Source organism: Sphaeramia orbicularis, chromosome 16 (genome assembly GCF_902148855.1).
Source record: "Sphaeramia orbicularis chromosome 16, fSphaOr1.1, whole genome shotgun sequence".
NCBI classification, from domain to species: domain Eukaryota; kingdom Metazoa; phylum Chordata; class Actinopteri; order Kurtiformes; family Apogonidae; genus Sphaeramia; species Sphaeramia orbicularis.
This window is the reverse complement of record NC_043972.1, coordinates 56,857,166-56,870,882: the sequence shown is the minus strand read 5'-3', so window position 1 is coordinate 56,870,882 and position 13,717 is coordinate 56,857,166. Positions and strand designations below refer to the sequence as shown.

The window sequence follows — 13,717 nt, the reverse complement described above, 5'->3', positions numbered from 1 at the left end:
CCCGCCTAGACTACTGCAACAGCCTGTTTACATGCTTAAACAAGAAGGAGCTGGCCCGTCTACAGTTTGTCCAGAACTCTGCTGCCAGGCTCCTGACCTGCACAAACAGGAGAACCCACATCACTCCCATCCTTAAATCTCTCCACTGGCTCCCTGTTCTATATCGTCTTCATTTCAAAATTCTGGTGCTAACTTTCCGGGCCCTACATGGCCAGGCCCCTGCATACATTGCTTCCCTGATCCAGCCCTACAGCTCGACTCATAGCTTGAGGTCTTCAGGACAGCACCTGCTGATGGTTCCACGCACCTGTTTTAGCACATGCGGTGACAGGTCTTTTAAAGCTATTGAATCTATGGAATGACCTGCCTCTACACCTACGGTCCATGGACTCTGTAGAGAGCTTCAAAAAACACCTCAAAACCCTCCTGTTCAAAAAGGCTTTTTAGTCTCCCACCTGACCCAGGACCACCACAGACTGATTACACTCCATGTATTCATCATAACGTACTCCATGTGTCATCCCCCCCCCCCCAGTCTCTCTATATCTCTATCGCTCTCTCTTTTCTCCTCCTTTACTCTCTCTCTCTCTCTTTAACCCAACTGGTCAAGGCAGACAGCCATCCTTCAGGAGTCTGGGTCTGCTCCAGGTTTCTGCTGTTAAAGGGAAGTTTTTCCTCGCCACTGTCACCAATCACAAGTGTTTGCTCCTGAAGGATTCTGTTGGGTCTCTGTAAACTAATTTGATTCTGATTTGAATTGATAAAGCACTTTGTGACTCTGTCTGTGAAAAGTGCTCTATAAATAAAATTTACTTTACTTTACTTTACTTTACCATGTTTTGAATATTCACAGTGCATGTTAAAGGGCTGTGATCTGAGATCAGAATATTATGGTATGTCTATGAGAAAGTAATCTATCCTGCTGTATGAGATATGCATTGCTGAGTAAAAGGAGCATTCTCTGCCAGTCGGATTAGTGATTCTCCAAATGTCAGACAAATCAGTATTACTGATGAATGTGTTCAGAAAGACACTCAAATTACTCCTCTCTATTCTGCGGGTGGAAGATCAATCTAAATACGGGTCTATGTTTTGCCGTTTTGATGTGCAGGTTGAACGCATTCACCTCAGATTTGGTCAAATTTGATTCAATATGTCCAAGATGGTGACCTTACGTGACATCATATGATCATGGTGGTGCAACGAGTTCTGAAGTTTTGTCATGAAGTAAGTAATTGTTGAAAGTCATTTGTACATTGTTGAATCTGCATCAATTTTCACATGTAGAATAAGAGGATTGAGTTTTTAAATGTTTGAAAATGTCCTATTAATTATATAACTAGTTAATTTTGTCTGTCTGCTTAATCTGGTTTGAAAGGCATGTGTTTGTTGTGTTCCATTCCATTGCATTTCAGTGACCACCTCTTCTGTTTCTTTGTGTTTTGATGTAGAGAGAAGACAAAGGTGGATTTAAAGTGAAACCTGAAAGTTGTGTCTGGACAAAGATCACCTGATTCCAGCAAACATGGATGGAAGACCCACCTGTGACCAGTGTGGAAAGACTTTCACCAGAGCAAGTTACCTAAAAAGACACCAACGCAGCCACACTGGAGAAAGACCATATGAGTGTGACCAGTGTGGAAATGCTTTTATCACAGCAAGTGACCGAAAAAAACACCAACGCATCCATACTGGAGAAAGACCATATGCGTGTGACCAGTGTGGAAATACTTTCATCATAGCAAGTCACCTAAAAATCCACCAACGCATCCACACTGGAGAAAGACCATATGAGTGTGACCAGTGTGGAAATGCTTTCATCCGAGCAAATGACCTAAAAATACACCAACGCATCCACACTGGAGAAAGACCATATGAGTGTGACCAGTGTGGAAAGACTTTTACCACAGCAAGTGACAGAAAAAAACACCAACGCATCCACACTGGAGAAAGACCATATGAGTGTGACCAGTGTGGAAATGCTTTTACCACAGCAAATGACCGAAAAAAACACCAACGCATCCACACTGGAGAAAGACCATGTGAGTGTGAGCAGTGTGGAAATGCTTTCATCACCACAGCAGGTAACCTAAAACGACACAGACACATCCACACTGGAGAAAAACCATATTACTGTGACCAGTGTGGGAAGTTTGTCACCACAGCTAATCACCTAAAAATCCATCAACGGGCCCACACTGGAGAGAGACCCTACGAGTGCAGATTCTGTGACAGATCTTTTATCACAGGTTCAAAATGTACTAAACATGAACATGTCAGACATTTCCACAAAAGACAAAAACTGAACAGTCGTACACAAAGTAAGACATTGGACTCTAGTGGAAAGAGTCAGTGTCATAACACACCTGAACAGTTTGAATGTTTCCAATGTGATGAAAGATTCTCGTCATCCTCTGCCCTCTGCTATCATCAGCAGAAATGTGAATCATCAACGTCTGGACCAAAATGTCCCTCAGCATCAGATGACAAGAAGAAACACAGTGTGTGTGAACCAGCAGCACCCACTTCTGACAAGAACATCAGACTTAAAAACCTCCAGATCAGACTTCACAGAATCCAGATGTGAAGACAAACATCAGACTGAGGGCTGTGTTTTGTTGTCCTCAGAGTACAGAAGTGTGTTCTAATGCACCACCTTCACAAAACAGTGACGTTACTGAACCTCAACCTGCTACTAGGTGAAAAGTTCAACTAGTGGAGGTCAACAAGGACTGGGTTTCTATGGTGATACTACTTCTCATTGACTCTGTGGACTTTAATCAGTAACTTGTTGTTGTGATTCTGTTGCTGGTTGGGGTTCACACAGTTGGATTTCCATCAGTTAGAAACAACATGATGAACATAATATAACTGAGACAGAATGACTGATGAGCTGGTAGTGGTTTAGTCCCAAACTGAGGCCGACAACATGAAGGAGATCACATTCCATTGGAGGAGGAAGTCTGTTTAGCAGAAAGTTCACAACCACCAAAGGAGACGTCACAATGAGTGTGTGCTCCATCTAGTGGTCCAGTCTGGTACTGGTCTGGTCCAGTGTTTACCTGAACATCAAACTGGATTCAACATTTTTCCGCTGGTCTAACCCTGACCTGCAGAATGTGTTTGATTTGATTGAAAATGTGTTGAACTGCTGATGACTGTGGTAAAGAAGAACCACTGGATGAATCAGAAAGTTCAGGACATCAATGGAACTGGAACAAACATTTAGTCATGTTCTGTTGTTCAATGTTCTACTTAATCACCTTGTTTTATTCTAATTCTAAAGTGGACCTGAAACATGTGACAAAAGTATTTACCATAATCACCCTTTAACAGGTTCCACTCATTTTATGTTCAATTACTTCATAATGTTTTACTTTTTCTCTTTATTGAATGAATGAATTGTTTATTTTTGTTTGTACATTAATCATTGCACATAGTACAATAATTAGAATAAACATAAAAACAAAAAAAGGAATAGTCTGGAAGCAAAAGCTTATTTTAGTGCCTCTCCTTTTCCCCTGATCCACTGCTGACATTAAATTAAATGTGTTCAGCATCGAACATTCTCATTATAACCAAAGAATCAACAACAGCAAAATCACATCTACCATCTCAACTTCATATTCCTGAATGATTTTATACTTCAAGCATTCTTTAAACTTTGTCAGAGAAGTGAACGACTTAAATTCATCATCAAGTCCATCCCATAATTTCACACCCACAACCCAAATCCACCTAGACTTCACATTTGTCCTCACTTTAGTTCATTCACAAATATAAAAACCTCTTCAATTCTAATTACTCTGTCTTAATTTAAAGTAATCTTGAATGCTGTTTGGAACATTATTTTTTTACTTTATAAATCATATACAGTATTTAAATATATACAATATCCTGCAATTTGAAGGTTTTAAGTTGAATCAATCAGGTATTAGTTGCTTCCAAATATCCTACTTTATTAATTATTCTAATAGTTCTGTTTTGTCATTTTTCTAATGTATCTATGATAGTTTTTCTCCATATTTCTGCACAGTATGTTCAGTAGGACAGAACCAAAGAACAGTAGATCATGTACAGGCTGTTTTTGTTCAGTCAGTCTCTTGTTTTATACAGTATGTCTATAGATTTGGACACTTTACTTTGAATAGACTCAATATGAGGTTTCCAACACAGTTTACTATCTATGATGACACCTGTAAATGTAGCTTCATAAACTCTTTCTATTATCAGTTGGTATGTTTTCAGTACAGGTTCTGTTATTGTCATGTTTATATCAGTGAAATATGACTTTGTCCTGATTTGATGTGTTATCATGTGCATCACTGAGTGTTCTTTAAGTCTTATTCAAACATAGACTCAGTTCTGTTTAGTTTCTTGCGTTGTGTGACTGTTTTCCAGCAGGTTATGGTGATGAAGGAGTGTGAAATGTTGTGTGTAAACAGATTCAAATGTGGTTGAGTTGAATGTTGACATGTGTCCTCCACACAGCACTGGGAGGATGACTCTGTTTGTGTGAAGGTTGGAGTTCTCCATCCTTCTGCTGTTGGATCATAGACTGTCAACAACATGGACTCCATATACTTTGAACTCATACACTGTGTCTAATCTGCATCTGATGGGTTTGGGGTCATTTATTGTGTTGAATTGTGTTCCCTGGTCACATTCTGCACTCAGAGCAGATTCACACATTTTCAACAAATGTCCCAAAGCAGCTGCTCAGAGTTCAGTGAGGGTCAAAGGTCAAGGCTTTCCAACTGTCCTTTTTCCACCAACATTTTGAAGCCTCCTGTGTGACAGTTAGAATAGATTATTGGTATGTTCCAGATATCCTGTATTGTTTGTCAGAGGCTGGTCTGGCACTAAATTGTCAGATGACTAAATTTAATTTCAATATAAAAACCAAATGAGAAAAGATATGAAAAAAAGAAAAAAAAGAGAGAAGGAAGAAAAAAGAGAGAATTTTTTTGTTATTATAGATTTTGCTTTGTCTAAGAAGACTAGGTTTTGTTTTTTCCTTTTTCTTTCTTTCAGTACAATTTTTTATTGCATTTTTTCATTTGAATTTATGTTTAAATATTTCATCTGATTTTTATACCAGATTTCTCATGTAATTATTACCTGCATTTTTTGAGTGCCTTTTTCATTTGATCTACATTTTTTATTTTTTATTGCAATTTTCTCATTTGATTTTTATTGCAATTTTTTCATTAGATTTTTTTATTGCATTTTCCACTTGAGTTTTAATATCATTATTTCATTTGATTTTTATTGAAAGTTTTCATTAAATTTTTTATTGCAGTTTACATTTAGAGTTTTGATGACGTTATTTTATTTGGTTTTTGTACCATTTATGGTTGCATATTTTTTTTTATTAATGATGGTAAATGGGGGGGGGGGCTTATTTCAGGAACATTTTCAGATTAAACTTTAGCCCTGATTTTCTGATGCTACAAGATGTTCTAAGCACTCCTCTGCAATTTTTTTTGAAATTTTCATCCAAAACCCCACCCCCCTACCCCGAAAATTACTTTTTCAATCCTGAAAACATGTTGTTTTTTTTTGGCAACTTTCAAACCTTCTGCATTTTGACAAAGTACAATGTGTCAATCTGCTCATGCTGGGCCGTAAATGTTTTTTTGTGAGACATGTCATGTCTTCAGAGTGCTTTGCACTGCAAAAGGTGTAGAGTCGAAGTCAAATTATAGGTCAAAGGTCACCCTAATGGTCAAAAATGCATATTTCATGGAATGAAGCTGTTAATGTGGGTTCTTCCAAATGTTGGGCTCAGGTTCTCTCCTCAGAACACATCTACTGACCACAAACAACTGACATTCAATAAGACACATTAAACAGAATTGTTTACTTCATGTATTCTCCATACAGACATGTCAAAAAGAACAAACGGTAGTTTCACATGGCTTTGACATTTACATGTATATGTCCTGTTGTGGGCGACAGCAGTGCGTGGTTAGCACTGGTGCCTCACAGACAGAAGGTCCTGGGTTCAATTCTAACACCAGTCCATGGGGGGTGGGACCTTTCTGTGTGGAGTTTGCATGTTCTCCCTGTGTCTGCATGGGTTCTCTCTGGTACTCTGGCTCCTCCCACCATCCAAAGACATGCACTGATAGGTTAACTGGTTAATCTAAATTGCCCATAGGTGTGAAAATGAGAGTGATTGTTTGTCTCTATATGTTCAGCCCTGAGATGAACTGGCAAAATGTCCAGGGTGAACCCCGCCTTCACCCCTAAGTAGCTGGGATAGGCTCTAAGTGACCTAGTGAGGATAAAGCGGGTTCAGAAAATGAATGAATGACGTGTTGGTGATTCCCTCCTAAATGTGTGGAAGTGTTTCCTGCCACACTAATGGTAGCAAATTCAAATGGAATGAACATGTTGCAATACAGACCTGATCAAAATCTTAAGACCAGTTGAAAAATAGCTCGAATTTACCTTTTGCACATTTGGATCTTAATGAGGTTTTAAGTAGAGCTACAATATACAAAAGCAAGAAGGGGGAGTGAGACAAAAAGCACTTTGACAAAGTAATTTATTGAAAACAACAAGTAAACTGAAATAGGCTGTTTATCAGCTGATCAAAAGTTTAAGACCGCAGGCTATAAAAGCCAAAATCTGCTCAAAATTCTCATTTTCTGTCGGGCATTCACACGGTCATGCCCTCCTGATGGCTAAAGCTAAGAAGGTTTCTCTTCTTGAACGTGGTCGGATCGTCGAGCTGCATAAGCAAGGCCTCTGGCAGCGTGCCACTGCTGCTGAGGTTGGACGCAGTAAGACAGTCATTCTAAATTTTTTGACAGATCCTGAGCATTATGGAACAAAATGTCAAGTGGTAGACCCAAAAAAATTACACCTGCGCTGAGCCGGAGGATCCGATTGACTGTCCGTCAAGACACAGGGCGGTCCTCCACCCAAATTAAGGCCCTTACTGGTGCCGACTGCAGCGCAATAACTATCAGATGGCATCTGCGGGAAAAGGGTTTCAAAAACAAAAAACGAATTCAAAGACCTCGTCTTCTACAACGCCACAAAACTGCCCGTTTAGACTTTGCCAGGAGCATCAAACATGGGACATTGAAAGGTGGAAAAAAGTTTTATTCTCTGATGAGAAAAAATGTAACCTTGACGGTCCAGATGGCTTCCAACGTTACTGGCATGACAAGGAGATCCCACCTGAGATGTTTTCTACCCGGCACAGTGGAGGGGGGTCCATCATGATCTGGGGTACTTTTTCATTCAGTGGAACACTGGAGCTTCAGGTGGTGCAGGGTCGTCAAACGGCGGCTGGTTATGTGCAGATGTTGCAGCGGGCATCCCTCATGACTGAGGGCCCTGGTCTGTGTGGGAACAGCTGGATTTAAAAACAGGACAACGCTGCAGTTCACAATGCTCGCTTGATGAAGGACTTCTTCAGGGAGAAGAACATCACTCTTTTGGACCATCCCACATGTTCCCCTGATTTAAATCCCATAGAGAACATTTGGGGATGGATGGCAAGGGAAGTTTATAAAAATGGCCATCAGTTCCAGACAGTTGATGCCCTTCGTGAAGCCATCTTCACCACTTGGAGCAATGTTCCCACCAGCCTCCTGGAAACACTCGCATCAAGCATGCCCAAACGAATTTTTGAAGTGATTAACAAGAACGGTGGAGCTACTCATCACTGAGTCCTACTGAGAAAATTTTTTGTTCTAGTTTGGAGAGTTTTTTGTAATTTTTTTGAGCGATGGTCTTAAACTTTTGATCAGCTGATAAACAGCCTGTTTCAGTTTACTTGTTGTTTTCAATAAATTACTTTGTCAAAGTGCTTTTTGTCTCACTCCCCCTTCTTACTTTTGTGTATTGTAGCTCTACTTAAAACCTCATTAAGATCCAAATGTGCAAAAGGTAAATTCGAGCTATTTTTCAACTGGTCTTAAGATTTTGATCAGGTCTGTATTTTGTCTCTGATGTGGCTCTGAAAGGGCCAAAGGCCTTGGGGGGGTCCCACCAGGAAACCAGAGGGAAGAGAACTGAGGACAGATTTGATAAATGTTGGAATGGTATGAATTTTTGAACAAACTCGGCATTTTGGTGACCTTTAACCTACAACATGACCTTGACATTGGACTTTTCATTGTACAAAGTACTCTTATGATACAAAATGGCACTGACAAGATCATTAAATGGCCCATCATGAACATATTTCTACATTGCACTGGACAAAAGAGTGGAGAAGCTGTGAAAGTTGTGATTTTCAGAGTTAAAAAAGTAATTTTCAGGGTGGGGGGGGGGGGGGGGGTTGGACGAAAACATCAAAAAAAATTACACAGAAGTGCTTAGAACATCTTGTAGCATCAGAAAATCAGGGCTAATGTGGTATTTGATATTAAGCCCCCCCCCCAATGGTAACAGACTCCATAACTTCTTAGCTTACTTATTTTATTTTATTTTATTTTTTTTTTAATTTATAACCTCAAAGTTCTTTGTTTCTGTAAGTCTTGAAAATTTTACATGTGCCTGATTTAAAGTAAACATGTTATGGGAATTATGAATGTTTAAATGGAAAATTGATGAGAAAAGTGAAATTTATCTGATGTGTGTTGTTTATATTAGTGACTACTGGACTATGATAAATTGAAACACCTGTTGGACAGCGATCAGTTGGAAACGCAGGAAGACCTACAATATCGAAGCAAAAATAGTTACTCGGTGTACAAATATAAAGATAGCTTACGCGATAATCCATTAACGGAAATTAATCGTAGTTTTTGTGATTTACTGTTGCTGCGTGCCCAACATGTTAATTATCCGTATCACTGTCTTTTGAAGTGTGCATAATGGCTGTAGGTTGGTTTTGGAGGTATCTGCCCATACGTCTACACAGTCATTCAAACAGGGAAACACAAGTGAGTAAATAAAGAGTGTGTAAAGCTTTGTCATCCAGTCAGTACCTGGCTCTTCCTCTCAGTCCGATCAGTGTTGTTCTAAAAGTCGCTACAAGTCGCCGACTGACGCTTATGGGGCTTATGCTGCACAGTAGGTCGCACCCCCCGTCATCCTTCTCCCCCTCCAAAACAAATGTCAAAACTCATCCATTCCCAAAGACCTTTCCCTCCTGATACAAACCTTAACCATGTTAGCGACATTTCATATTCATAAAACCAAATAAACGCAAAATAAACCAAATAAACGTCACTTTGAAAACCAAGTAAAGCAATATTTGAACACAATTAAACCAAAAATCTACTAAAATATAGAACCCAGTTTGTAAATATTTAAATTCTGAGGATTGAAAATCACCTCAAAGTTTCCCAATGTTTCTATTTTAATTTGTTTATTCATTTTCTTTTCTTTTTTTTCTTTAATATTAAATGTTTATGATTCTGATATTTGCTGTTTCCATCCCAATCATGTTAACCTGGCTTCTTTATGTTGTGTGGACAGCGTCTGTACCCATCTATGTGCCTGATTCTTATGTTCAATTAAAAAAAAAAAAAAAAAAAAAAAGCTTCACAGTGATGGAGATCACTTACTGTCCAGGACGATACATGCTTTCACATCACAGTCTCCAAATACAATAAAAGTCTCCAGTAGACCCAGAAAAAGTCGATGGATTTGTCCCTAGTCACTTTTGAAAAAAAAGTCATCAAGAGGATTTCAAAAGTCTCCAGATTTAGTGACAAAGTCTCCAAGTTGCTAACACTGACTCCAATACTCGGTGCTACTTTTGCAGTCACTGAATGTATGTGGGCTTTCCAGATCTTATCGTCTAATATCACACCAAGAAATTTGTTTTCATACTCTCTCCATATGAACTTCGTTTATCACTACATTTACCTGTGAGTTTATTTTTCAATTTCCAAACAGCATAGATTTTTTGGGGGACAAATTTAATGCTAATTTACTCGACTCCAACCATGTTTTCTATTTATTCATTTCTGTTCTGACGACATTGAAAAGCCTTTGCAAATTTTTCCCAGAGTAAAAGATGTTCATATCATCTGTGAACAAAACTAACTTTAATTTACTTCAAACCTGTTCTAAAGGATCCTAAAGGCTTCACTAAATGATGTTTGAGGTATTTAAGGGTGTTTTAAACCTTTTATCAGGGGTTCGTCAAAGCCCCCTGGTGGTCCAACAAAAGATAATAATAATAATAATAATAATGATAATAATAATAATAATAATGATAATAATAATAAACTGCATTTACAAAAGAAGAGAAAACAAAAAGAAAGTCTATGTATTCTGAACAATTTAATTTTGTTCAAAATTGTTTAATTTCCTTAAACTCAGTTCTAGATAATCCCAAAGGCATTAATTACTGATGTGTGAGGAATTGAAGGTTGTTTTAAGTCATTTCCCAGGTGGTCTTTGTTTCCCCCGGTGGTCCAGAGTAACATTATACTAAACTTCATCAAAATGTCATTTTGGTCCAATTTTTGCATTAATTTAAAATCACTTCTAAATAATCCCAAAAGTATCTGTCAGTGATGTGTGAAGTATTTGAGGTTGTTTTAATCCATTTTCCAGGTGGTCGTCAAATTTGTAACTTTTGACAATGTTCCAACTTTGCTAGAAACATTTTGTGGGTAACTAAAAATGGCCGTCCCGTGGCTCAGGGTGGTAGAAGCCTATGGAGATGAAACAGGGACCAGGTTTCAAGGCCCATATGAGCAGAAGTCTGTGAAAGTTCACTACGAAACCTTTCCATCTTCACAACCCACAAAACAGGGTAGACAATCTAAACTGAACCCCAATAACATGTTCATTAATGTTAGGAGGTCCAGATGTTGATGAAGATACAACATGGACAGAAGCAGAAACATGTGAAACTGTCAGTGCAGGGAAGTGATGTTAGATTGAGTTGATTTGGCAGATGTTCAATCTCTGCACATAGACCATTATTCTGATCCTTGTGTTGATTCTGTTTTCAGGGTCCATTTGTGACAGGTGTAGTAGACCACTGTCAGGGTCCAGTGAGCCCCCTTGTGTCCATTTTATGTACTGCACCCCATGTTGAACCTCATCAGAAATTACTGCTGTTGTGGTTCTTTTGTTGTTCAGTGCAGTTTATTAATGACATTGGTGTTAATTTGTGTATATTTTCCATCCAACCACAGCTAACCTACAGAAGTGTGTGTGTGTGTGTGTGTGTGTGTGTGTGTGTGTGTGTGTGTGTGTGTGTGTGTGTGTGTGTGTGTGTGTGTGTGTGTGTGTGTGTGTGAGGACCATCATTAACTCTTTCATGCATGACGTCCACATTTGTAGAGACATAGTTCAAGCTCACTTTCCAAAGGGTTATAAATGCAGTATTCTCCAAACCACATGGGAGCAGTCTCTATAGACCTGAAGCAACACAATGAAAAAAAGGATCATCTTAGTTTTATAATTTTAACTGCTCGATGATCGCATAAAGTTAAGATGGCAGCAGGGCCATGCAGAGATCTATAAAGGGGCAGGGGCTCAAACTTCCAAAAGGACACATGAAAACGAATAACCACCAATTACAAAGTTCACATTTAGCAACAAGCAACATTATTAATCCACAGCAAGTCAAAGATTGACCAAATGGTCCAGATCAATGTTCTCAATACTGGGTGTGTCCTCCCTGAGCCCTAACACAGGCTGTGCACCTTCTGCACATACTCTGGATTCACCTCCTGATCCTATCTGGGGGATGTTGTCCCACTCTTCCTGAAGGGCCTGGATGAGCATCTGGCGGTTGCCAGGTGCTGGACGCCTAGCATACACGGATCTACCAAGAATATCCCACAGATGTTCAATGGGATTGAGATCTTTGACTTGCTGTGGATTAATAATGTTGCTTGTTGCTAAATGTGAACTTTGTTGAACTACCCTTTGTCATATTTTACATTATCCTCTGGATACTCATCCACTGTTTTGTTGTTTGTTGTATTTTCTTTGTTAATTAAATTTTTTTTTAAGAACAAGAAAGAATTTGTTTTCATATTTAATAAAATGGTGTGAAATGGCATCACATAGAATATGTGATAAGTTCCTTTTGATGTTCAGTTTCTATAGAAGTGGAAATAAAGATGTAATGTGTAGAAGTTTTTGTGTGTTAATACCCTGCAAAAATCTAAATCTTACCAGGTGTATTTTTCTTATTTCTAGTCCAAATATCTCATCACACTTAAAATAAGACAAAATCACCTAAAGAGTAACTTTTCAGTGAGATATAAGAACTTGGTTTTAGAAAATAGATCTGGAAAATCTTATTTCAAGAAATCTTAGTAAGATCATTTTCACTTGTTCCACTGGCAGATTTTTTTTTGCTTAATTCAAGATTTTTTTTTTTGCTCAATTCACCAAAAAAATCTGCCAATGGAACAAGTGAAAATTATCTCAGTAAGATTTCTTGAAATAAGATTTTCTAGATCTATTGTCTAAAAATAAGTTTTTATCTCCCTATCTCCCTATCTAGTAAATGAGAATAATACACTTGGTAAGATTTGGATTTTTGCAGTGTAAGTCCAAGACAAATTCTTAAAAACAGATGTTAAATTATGTATAAAAGCATGACAGTGAATGTTAATAACTAGAAATACCTTCATTTTACATCTGGTTTTACACCTACTTTTACAGTGAAACATTGAATATTTAGTTTCTTTTCATTCTAGGACATATTTATGATGATATTTAGGTTTTCCACAGTTAAGAAATAACCATGTAGAGGAAGTGTTAACCCAAGCCAAACCATTTAACATTACATGATAATAATAAAGTTTATATTGTAGTATTTCTAGCTGTATCATTTAATATTGAGCAGGTTGATGGGAATATTTGTGGAGGTTTGTGGTTATTTCAAATAAGATTCACTCAAGATGTTTGAGGCGAACACGGATATTACGATAATCGATCCAGCAGTTTCTGAAACAAAACCAGAAATGTCAAAGTGTTGGCACTGATGAAAGAGTCGGGGGATTTTCCATAAGTTTTATGACTCTTGTACACCAAAAGGGCCGGATTTAAGTATTGAATGAGAAGAAGACTTGGATGTGTTTTCTTTTTATGCAATTTTATATCTGTTTAGCAGAATTTAATTACTTCAGCACATTTTAACCCATTAAGACCCAGTGGTACTTTTATGGCAGCTTCTAAATGATTTTTTTTTTCTCTCTTTTTAACGTTTCTCATGTGATTTATCACCATTTATTATAATAAAAACCTCTGTGTTTTGCATTTTTCAGTGTAAATCACTTCCTTTACCCTATATTTAATTTACTGATCATGTAGATGTTCATTAAAGCTCAGAGTAAACTTAAAGGTATTATGCAAAAACAGAGAAAACTGAAGAAGTGACTGTTTCAGCAAGTGAGGACTATTACCATGTGTTGGAATTTTGCGGCTAAAACTCAACAGTTTATGGAAATAAAACAGAAGCAAATCTGTGTGAGTGCTTCAGCAGGACTCAGACTCAGGTGGGCACCCAGCTGTTAGAGTGTGCTAGTCTGGGAGCTCATTCCATGACGTGACGATGATATTGAATTATTTACTCACTTACCATCGGTTTTTGGCCCCAAAACTATAGTTGTTGAAGAATAGGACCAGGACCAAAAGAGACAAGTGAATGTTTTGGGCAGATAGCGGGGTGGACTCTGACGAACCTGGAATCACAGCACTTCCCTCCTCCTCATTCATTCTCCAGACCGCATGACGTGTGTGTGTGTGTGTGTGTGTGTGTTGCAAG

General features: G+C 38.2%; 3 protein-coding genes and 1 pseudogene across 11 annotated transcripts in view; 3 read left to right on the top strand and 1 right to left on the bottom strand.

Annotated features, from left to right (window-relative positions):
• Positions 1-2,922, top strand: part of LOC115435839 (zinc finger protein 271-like) — a 33,419-nt pseudogene extending 30,497 nt beyond the window's left edge.
• Positions 1-13,717, top strand: part of LOC115435836 (uncharacterized) — a 1,131,008-nt gene that overhangs the window by 576,090 nt on the left and 541,201 nt on the right. The gene's annotated exons all lie outside the window — the stretch shown is intronic.
• Positions 1-13,717, bottom strand: part of LOC115436331 (zinc finger protein 658B-like) — a 763,626-nt gene that overhangs the window by 443,608 nt on the left and 306,301 nt on the right. The window lies entirely within an intron of this gene.
• Positions 1-13,717, top strand: part of LOC115436291 (zinc finger protein 239-like) — an 887,505-nt gene that overhangs the window by 608,652 nt on the left and 265,136 nt on the right. The gene's annotated exons all lie outside the window — the stretch shown is intronic.